The sequence below is a fragment of the Halyomorpha halys genome, unplaced genomic scaffold (genome assembly GCF_000696795.3).
Source record: "Halyomorpha halys isolate HHAL.00 unplaced genomic scaffold, Hhal_1.1 Scaffold432.1, whole genome shotgun sequence".
NCBI lineage: Eukaryota > Metazoa > Arthropoda > Insecta > Hemiptera > Pentatomidae > Halyomorpha > Halyomorpha halys.
This window is the reverse complement of record NW_027112419.1, coordinates 409,549-420,402: the sequence shown is the minus strand read 5'-3', so window position 1 is coordinate 420,402 and position 10,854 is coordinate 409,549. Positions and strand designations below refer to the sequence as shown.

The 10,854-nt window shown below is 29.5% G+C and overlaps 1 long non-coding RNA gene across 1 annotated transcript; it reads right to left on the bottom strand.

Moving 5' to 3' along the window:
• Window positions 1-4,792: 4,792 nt before the first annotated feature.
• On the bottom strand, window positions 4,793-5,334 carry LOC106682615 (uncharacterized). The gene is made up of 2 exons (XR_001343456.3): window positions 5,195-5,334; window positions 4,793-5,046 (listed from the first exon to the last, which is right to left on the bottom strand). It is a non-coding gene; the product is annotated as an uncharacterized lncRNA (long non-coding RNA).
• Window positions 5,335-10,854: the final 5,520 nt, after the last annotated feature.

Sequence of the window (10,854 nt, the reverse complement as noted above, 5' to 3'; positions counted from 1 at the left end):
GAAGAATTTGATGGTTTGGTGGAGCCCCAGAGCTCAATTCCATATGTCCTAATTGGTCTGATTATTGTAGTGTATACTAATATTTTGTAGTGAAAGTTTAGACTATAATTATAAGTCCGGTTCATATTTTCAAATTGTTTTCCCCTTCCTAGGAATTTGAACATACATGAACATTTCTTATAATAAACCAATTTTTGTTTTTTTAAGAAAATTACTCGTCGTACTATAAATAAGTATGTCAATAAAGATTAATTTATTCATCTCCTCCTATATTCCATATGTCCAAATTGGTCTGATTATCGTAGTGTATACCAATTTTTTGTAGTGAATGGGAAGTTCGTCAGGGCTAAATGAAAAAACAAGAAACAAACATTTTAGAATTAACAAAACGTGAAAATAAAAAAAACAATTGTTATATTTATAAAGTATATAAAAAGGAATTAACTAGGTGTAATAAAAGTTCTAAATACAGATCCATTCTTTTTTATATACTTTATAAATATAACAATTGTTTTTTATTTTAATGTTTTGTTAAATCTAAATTTTTTGTATCTTATTTTTTCATTTAGTCCTGACGAAGTCCATGCGAAGCGAAACGTTGGTTAACAATAAATAGTTTTCATTTACTATTTTAATACCTTTAATGGCCTGGACTATCTTCCTACAATCTACTTCATAGGCCAACTATCTTCTTCCCATGAAAACTTATGTACTTAAATAAACTTGAGGGCCACTATTTTATGGATGGTTAAGGTTCGATTTTATAACAATAAAAAACATTTTTCTTGCTTACATAAAATAAATTCAGTGATTTTTTCTGATATGTATTTCCACGTTTTAGTTGTTTTAAGTTTATTTTATTTGTTTATCGGTATTTGAATTTAATTATCTACTTATAACTTATTTGTCATGTTTTAAGTTATTTATAACTTTATTGAATAAAACTTGAACGTATATAACGAATCACTGGAAATACATACGAAAGTGGAATAGAGAGAATAAAATAGATACAGTTAACAAAAAAAAAATTGACAAAGGAAAAAAAAAGTTTATAGTAATTTATTTAGAAAAATAGAGTGATATATTTATAGCAATATTTTAAATTTTAATGAGTAAAAAACTAAAGGCTAAAAAAATGTTTTACTTTTGTTAATTACTTTTGTAATAACTGTTCGAATTTATTTAATTAAATCTAATAAGACAGATTAATAAGCCACACAAAATATTTTGGCAGAATTGATTGTTAAATAAAGTATATCTCCCTTTAGTTCTATTTATATTAATAACCAGCTTAGAGGTCTGCATACTGAAGAAGCTGTGGTGTCTGCTCTATTTTATCTGTATATATATTAGGGCTATTGTTCTGGGCGCAGAGGTTCGAATCCGGCCTAGGTACGTTGAATTTTTCATTATGTGGCGGTCCCACAAAATGAACAACTTGAACCCCCACCATGGTTAGAATAGGTTGGTCACCTGTGGATAACTAGGCAAACATCTTCAGTCTTAATAATTATTGCCCTTGAATATAGGGAGCGGATGGTATTATTTCAGTAAAAAGTTGTTGAAAATAAAATTAACTGAACAAAAGATGACGCCTGCTGTAGTCATGAGTGGACCAAGCTAGAGAAAATAAATAAAATATAAATAATTTAAAAAGATATAGTCAACATGAAAATTTTTATATATATACTTTTTAATCATTTAAGTCGACTATCCCTTTGCATTCCAGGGCTCCAGAGTGGACCCATTTAAAATTTGTCTAGGAAATCGAGGGCTCCGCTAGAAAATGGAAAAATTATCAGTCCATAACATGAAGTCGCGGCTCGCTGATTATTACGCTGGTAATATGAATGAGAAAAAAATTGAGTGGAAAGGGCAAGATAAAGGTTAAGAGGGTTCGGTTTAGGGAAGGTTATTTGGGAACATTCTGGGACCAAACTGTAGAAGATAGAATATGATAGCGTAAGAAAAAAGGAATAAAAAATGAAATATGAATATCCTGGCCAACATCAGAATAGCTTTTTTTTTTTTAATTATTTATTTATTGTAATGTACAACTGTACAAAATAATACAATAGGTAAATATGTAGTATGTTTCATATAAGATATATGGTTTCTTCTTAATACTCAATGTACTTTTTCTTTTTATATTTACTTTATTCTTTCTCCACTTGCAGTTCTTCGTGGCTTTGGCCATCGCTTGCGTCGCCGCCTTCCCAGAAGAGGCCCAGAGGGTTAAGAAGCAGGTCTTCTACGGAGGCTACCCATACTCCTACACCGGATACTCCGCTCCTCTCGCCTACTCCGGCGCTTACCCAGGATACTCCGCTTACTCTAGCTACCCCTACTACTACTAGGACACTCTCTTCATCTAAGCACAATATGTAATTTTCGGCTACTACACACAATAAATTTCCGTTGTTTTTAAAAATATGTGTTATTAGTTGTAATATTCCTATTCCCAAAAACTATTTATTGAAAACATTATGATATCAAAGGTAAAGATAAATTTTTTAGATATATAAGGTATATAGATCATTATGTCTATCTCTGAAACAGCCTCGTGAGCATGCCTCCATCATTCTCAAGTGGTACAGATGTCTACAAATGTGTATCTCAGTGTTCCAGGGAGATTAGAAATATTTCAAAATTCAAATTTCAGTTTTTTCTTTTTTATAATACAGTACGCTGTTAGAGTTATTTCCATTGAGGAAGATTCGAGACTTTTTTTATCGTGATTTGTTTATTTTGATTCATAAAAATTGTTGAAAACATTATGATATCAACATTACTTCTTTGAAAGTCTTAAAAAAAGTTATTTAAGTACATAAGTTGACTTTTAAAGAAGTAATTCATGATTTCTCTAAAAAAGCTTGAAACGTACCTCATGAAAGATTTAAATTTCTCTTTTTAATATTTTTTCATTTTCAAATATCAAACAGATTGATTACTTTTACTAGTTTGTTGTTTTTAACCCTATGTTATATTTAGAAAATACTGAGGTGGGTCTAATGAGGATGGAAGACAGTAGGATGTCAAAGAGAATAGGATGGCGACCTAAGAACTAAGGGAGTGTACTCCAAGACGTACGGAAGATTAAATTAAAAATAATGCATGTAAGTGACAGAAACAAAGGGAAGACAGAATCTAAAAAAGCCAGGGGGTTGTTTTATGAGGCAATTGAACTGGGAAAAGAAAGAAGAAATAAAGGTTTAACAACCATTGATTTGCCTGAATGTTGTCAATAATAGATAAAAGTATAAATAAAGTATTATTGGTGATATATAGATATATAATTTTAAATTAATAGGAATTTATTTATTGAATGATCACATATATTAGAGATACAGATACATAATCAACTACGAATCATTTTATACATCATAGATTTAATTCTTATATTATATTTAACAAATTTACATTATAATATTAATTTATTCAATTTAATTTATCTGATTTTCTATTTTTTTTTTTTATTCATTGTAGTTTATTTCGTTTTACAATTATTTGTCGAGTGACCCGCTTACATAGAGGTATTATTACAACAAATTATATTATGTACTAATTTGCATAGAATAAGAATAAAGACCATAGCTAAGGATTACTTCGAAAGTAAAGACGAATGAAATGTAGGAGTTATATTTATATATATTAATTATATTATATTTGATATATTATATCGATTATATTTGAGTATAAGCGGTGGTTTTGCTTAAAGATTGGATACCTGGAAGTGATATAACTTATTATTTATATCCTGTTTTGTGACACGCTATGTACAGTAGAATAGTTAGAGGAGAAGTGTTGAAACCACGACTAAAAACTCAAGAAAAAGTAAAATAAAGAAAATCGACAATTATTCAAAAAAACACATTTAAATTCGACTACAGTCAAACGGAAACAACGTGATGTCCTTTAATTATTTCTTTCAAAACCTCGTATTATGTCCTGATTTTTTTTTAATAAACTAGCAATTTATTAATTTTAGTATTGTATAAGTTTCTTGTCATGTTGGTGTGTTTTGACATGAAACAGCATCTTCAATAGAAAATAACGTTAGGTTAAACATGTGTGATAAAAATTTTATTTTATTCCAGAAATTAAATTTTTCAGCAACACTGAACTATAATACAAAGGTAATTTTATTTTTAAAATAATAATATATACAAGGCAATTAACTTTAAGAATCAAAATAAACAAATCACGATAAAAAACTCTTGAATCTTCCTCAATGGAAATAACTCTAACAGCGTACTGTATTATAAAAAGAAAAAACTGAAAGTTGAATTTTGAAATATTTCTAATCCCCCTGGAACTCTGAGATACACATTTGTAGACATCTGTACCACTTCTTCCAATAAATAAACATAGCATGATTAGTTGGTACTATTACAATTATCAACAGCTATGGAGAAACAAACCAAAACAAAACTAGGAAAATAAATAATCAACATGTTTCAGTGATCATCATAGGTGGTAGTGTATCGTAGTTTTATGATTAAATACGATTTCTACTTGAAAAAAATTTTGATCCATAATTTAATTATAATGCATACAATTTTTGTCTAAAATATGATCTTCACAACAAAATCAGCTAATAATTGATGATTTTGTTCTATGAGTGTGAAAACTAGGAGAATGATGGAGGCATGCTGCTCACGACGCTGTTTGAGAGATAGACGTAATGATCTATATACCTTATAAATCTAAAAATTTTATCTTTACCTTTGATATCATAATGTTTTCAGTAAGTAGTTTTGGGTAATAGGAATATTACAACTAATAACACATATTTTTAAAAACAACGGAAATTTATTGTGTATGGGAGCCGAAAATTACATGTTATGCTTAGATGAAGAGAGTGTCCTAGTAGTAGTAGGGGTAGCTAGAGTATGCGGAGTATCCTGGGTAAGCGCCGGAGTAGGCAAGAGGAGCGGAGTATCCGGTGTAGGAGTATGGGTAGCCTCCGTAGAAGACCTGCTTCTTAACCCTCTGGGCCTCTTCTGGGAAGGCGGCGACGCAAGCGATGGCCAAAGCCACGAAGAACTGCAAGTGGAGAAAGTGTAAAGTAAATAGAAGAGTATATTAAGTATAAAGGAAGTAGAACATAGATATCTTATACACTTTTGAATAGAAGAGCAAGTAATGAATTATTTAATTATTAAATTTAAAAAACAAACGAAATGATACTTACAAGGAATTTGATGGAAACCATTGTTGTAAGATATCTGTTATACTTGTCCAGTAGAACTGATGCTCCTCTGGTGTGCTCGCCTCCTATTTATACTGGAAAACCTCAAGGTCTTCGCGTTTTTTTTTTATCTTGTTCGTTGAGTAAAATTCTGTTATTGGAAATATGCCCATAAATTATTTTTCTTTAATTTATCGGTCCATACTATAATACTACTTGACATACTTACTATACAACTTAGTTAAACTGTTTATTTTATCTTTATATCCTATTTACAGATAATATAGAGCAGACAGCTCAGCTTCTTCAGTATGCAGACGTCTAAGCTGGTTATTAATATAAAAAGAACTAAAGGGAAATATACTTTATTTAACAAGCGATGCTGCTAAAATATTTTGTGTTGCTCATTAATCGGTCTTATTAGATATAATATAAATTCGAACATAAAGTAATTAACAAAGGTAAATATTTTTTTAGCCTTTAGTTTTTCACTCATTAAAGTAAATATTACTATAAATATATCACTCTATTTTTATAAATAAATCACTATAAACTTTTTTTTCCTTTGTCAATATTTTTTTTTTGTTAACTGTATCTATTTTATTCTCTCTATTCCACTTTCGTATGTCTCATTTTTATAATTTCCAGTGATTCGTTATATATCTTCAAGTTTTATTCGATAAAGTTATAAACAAATAAATAACTTAAAACATGACAAATAAGTTATAAATAGATAATTAAATTCAAATACCGATAAATAAATAAAATAAACTTAAAACAACTAAAACGTGAAAATACAGTATTTATTTTATGAGTGCAAGAAAAACGTTTTTTATTGCTATAAAATCTAACCTTACCCATCCATAAAATAGTGGGCCTCCTTTCAAATCAATCTATAATCCAAGTACCTTTTTTTTTTTGCTGATATTGTAATTTCATAATTGGACGATAAATGTTAGATACACAATTGAAATAAACATACATATCTTCTCATAACTTTTATTAGGTATATATGTTTTCATTTTTTTTTTTTTTGGTAAATTTATTCCTTTAAGCATTGCGAGAAAAACATTACTGGTGCATATCTTCTATTTTAATAAACATAAATATCTACCGATCAAACAAGTAATTTTTTCAATGTGAGAAAGTAATGTGAAGAAGTGCGCAAAAATGACAGATGTGGAAGAAAAAAAGGTGAGATCTCCAAAAATCTCTGATCCATCACCGAGTAAATTCACAAACAAACTTTCAACTTTTTAAAGCAATTTTTAGGAGCTTAAGATATGAGAAAATCTTTGAATAGGAAATATTTGAACATGTCAACATTTTACTGAAACGTTCCGTTGAATGTACCCAAATATAACCATATCACAATAACTTAAATAAATATAAGTATCGGACATACCCGAACCTATATATATATATATAAAATTGTACTTGTATTTCGTCAAGAAGTTTGTCCTTTCTATCTGTTGATGGCATGCAATAATAGAACGAAATATATAATTGTATAGAAACGCTATTATGTTTATAGAGGTTTGATAACAAAAGCAATATCTTGCACAATAATTTTAAGTCCTTTTTTTCAAATTTTTCGTTAAGCTCATAATTATTTTAATAAAAAATTACATATGCTAACTTAATTTAAAATTATCAATTGATTACATAATATCAATAATAATTAGATAATATCCAACTTTTCTCACCTGCTCCTCTGCCCCATGTACATGACCTTCCTTATCATACTTTAAAAACTTATACTAATTACGAATAGTTTGAAAAAAAGTTACTCTCATATGGAGGTCTAATATAAAATCTAGCAAAAATTAGATACGGTATGGTTTTTTTCAAATACACGTATTTGAAAACACAACCCAGTGGTAACATGTTTTCAAATGATTTTTTCTTCTTTTCTGCAATAAACGTAGTCCAAATTGAGTAAATATTGATTTGAAATTTAAAACTTTTTTTAAAAATACAACCTGGTTCTCAACATAGGACTTCGAGCTCCAGTCATCGGTGCCGAGGAGAAATAGGGTAAATTGAGATAAACAGAGTTAAAATAAGGTAACAATAGTATTTGCCAAATACGTAGTAAAACTAAATCATTTCAAAATAAATTAATAAAATCTGAGTAATGGTCCATTACAAAAAAAGAACAGTAAATAGGGTGACCATTTTCAAAGCTTCAACACGTGATGAATGTGTGCTTGCAGCAATATCTCCTTTTTTCTCTAAGCGTTTTATTTTTTCTTGGTTTCCTCTTTCCAAGTTATTTTTTTTACTAACTTATATTTTTTTAGATTAATTTTTATTAATATATTCTTGTTTGAGAGTGGTTTAGTTTATTTTAAAACAACTTTGATCCTTTTTTTCTCAACTTTATTCTTTTTAAAACCTTCCAACGTTTCGACCCTCAGGTCATTTTGAAGGTTACCTTTATTTTGTTGTCATTTTCCTTTTTAAAAATCTTAAAAACAGGTTAAGGTTTGCAAATGTATATGAAAGAAAGAAGAGAATACGTTAGTAAAAGTTTTAAATTTAAGAAAGAATTATATATAGGAGAAGTTATAGATGGGACAAAGGCAATTAGCCGGCATTTTTAAGATTTTTAAAAAAGAAAATGACAACAAAATAAAGGTATCCTTGAAAATGACCTGATGGTCGAAACATTGGAAGGTTTTGAAAAGAATAAAGTTGAGAAAAAAAGGATCAAATTTGTTTTTAAATAAACTTATATTTTTTACTACTTTGGAACATTAGAAATCAGACATTCTTTCCCCCTCTCAAATATTTTATTTTTTTCAAGGTTTTTAAGTCATATTTCCTTAATTTTGTTTTTAAGTTATTTATTTATTTATTTACTACCAGCTGGTTAGTAAATGTCTAATAGGTAGTATTACCTGTATATGGAACTTGATTGATACTGAAAAGTGTGATGGCGAACCGGTGAAAATAAACAGAGAATGTAGTGTAGCATTTTACCCCTTAATCGGTCGCTACCCCTTAATCGATTTTAACACGGATTGCCGCGCGTGAGACTTTTTCTAACATTTCTTAATTAGAGCTCTTGAACACATTTTTTTAAAATATAAAAGTTTTATTTAGATTAGGTTTATTTAAGCATAAAAAAAAGTACAAACCAAATTTATTTTGATACAAATGCAAATTTTTATTTAAAAAAAAAAACATAATTATAAAATACTAATAAACATAAAATGATATTTTGAGATAGACAAAGTTATAAAAAAGAATTCAAATACTTAAAAAAAAAAGCTCTGAAGAAATCTCTTGTGCACAACTGGTTCAAGTGAACACCGTATGACTGGGACATTTTGGTCTTTTACACTGCAAGCAATTTTTTTTTGTTTTTTTTTCGCTCTCCTGGGACAGAATGCACAAAATGCCTCCGTAATAGGGAGTGTGGTGCAGCGATGAAATGAAAACTTGAAACGACAAATTTTTATTATATGGATCACCCTAATATACCCTTATAGTATCGAAATACAATACATAGTAAATAATACGTACCTTGTGAAGTTCCTGCCTCATCAAACCTACGTTTCCCTAGTTCTGATAATTTTTTCCTCCAGAAAAAAATATTTTTATGGATTAAATATACTTGGCGCACGTGAGAAAAATCCTCAGAAATTAAATATTTTTATTGTAGCCTCAGTCGTGCGTGAGATGTCTCATGAGAAGGGTACATTGTCAGGGAAAGAGGGCTGGGCTTTTACCCAAAGCTGCTAGAGAACTGGGGGGACGAGGTATAGAAAGAAGAGACTATGAACTGCATGTTCCAGGAAGATGGTAACCACGGTCTCCCTCTAGCACCTCCCAGATACGACAATTAACGTCAGAGAAATTCTCACGCAGCGACCAATGACGGGTTAAGTACACATCGCAAGTTCCTTTTGTTAGCATAATAGCGCGCATTACAGCATGCTTGTCCATTAAATGTATTTTTTTATTTTCTAAGCTTTAATACAGGAAGGTAGATGGCAACAATACGAATAAAAAACAAAGTGCCACCATTTTTTACCAATTTAATCAACCTCATTGAGTGCAAATTTTATTCGAAATTATCCATCTTTCTAGTTTGAATCTTGAACTTTTCATCGGGTAAAGATACCAATCCAGTATATTTTTCTAAAAGAAGGAATTCCAAAGCAATTCGAACCTATCAGTACAATATTGTCATTAAAGCTTACAAGAATGAGCCTTCATAGTGCACGTAAGGTATACCTATAAAGAAAAACATTACATTGTTTTTTCATTTCTTCTATGTAGAGAACATTGCACCAAATATATCTTATGAAAGCTAATTAAAGATGCTAAGATCTAACTTCTTTGACAACTCAGGGTTTTTGAAAATGCGCCTATTTTACGCAACATAGTTTGGAAGGAAAGAGTCACAACCTTAGTCACTTAGGTTCAAAAATAAGTAAATAGTCATTTTTTGTAACAATGGACCAAAGTTTGAAACCATAATTGATTAGCTTTAAAATTATGAGTTGTTTTGGGGGAATTCTTCTCGTAATATCTAACCGTAATCATAGACCTAGGCCTCAAATTCGTCGGCCACAAACGATCCATATATTTGTAACCTAACACCTTAAATTATTCATGTTTTGAATTATTTATTAATATTTTCAAGATTTTTAACACTTTCTGGACGATCCTATTGGTATTCAGATAACCTACTACAATAATAAAACTAATGGTTGAATATTTACTTTTAAATTAAGGTTTCATTTTCTGTCGAAATATTTCTAATGTTAAGGAACCTGATGCCACTAACATACACACTTTTTTATTGAGATAATTCTATAAAAACTAGTGCTGAATATTATAAATCATTCCAGTTATATAATTAAATATAAGAAATTTATTTTATTTTATAATATTACAAATCATTATTTATTGTTCGTTATACATTTATCTATTTTATTTTATTTATTTCCTTTTTGTTACTAGTTATATATTTTATTTTTTTATTACAAGAAGCTCATAATCCTGGTACAGTGTATTATTTTATTATGAAAAAAATAGTTTTATCTCATTATACTTTTAATATTATAGGACATCAGAATTTTGTTAAAGACTAATGAGTACTAATATATATAATAATGATACACTAATAGCATACTAATTCTTTATACATGTTATATTTCCAGGACAGCATTTCATTCAGTAAACAGGTTTAATACCTAAGATCAGTCGAAAACGCGAAGACCTTGAGGTTTTCCAGTATATATAGGAAGGGAACACACCAGAGGAGCATCAGTTCTACTGGACAAGTATAACAGATATCTTACAACAATGGTTTCCATCAAATTCCTTGTAAGTATGAGTTTGGTTATGTTTTTAAAATTTAATAATTATATAATCCTTAACTTGCTCTTCTATTAAAATGTGTAGAAGATATGTAGTTCCTTATTTATACTTAATGTACTCTTTCTATTTATATTTACTTTATTCTTTCTCTACTTGCAGTTCTTCGTGGCTTTGGCCATCGCTTGCGTCGCCGCCTTCCCAGAAGAGGCCCAGAGGGTTAAGAAGCAGGTCTTCTACGGAGGCTACCCATACTCCTACACCGGATACAACGCTCCTCTCGCCTACTCCGCCTCTTACCCAGGATACTCCGCTTACTCTAGCTACCC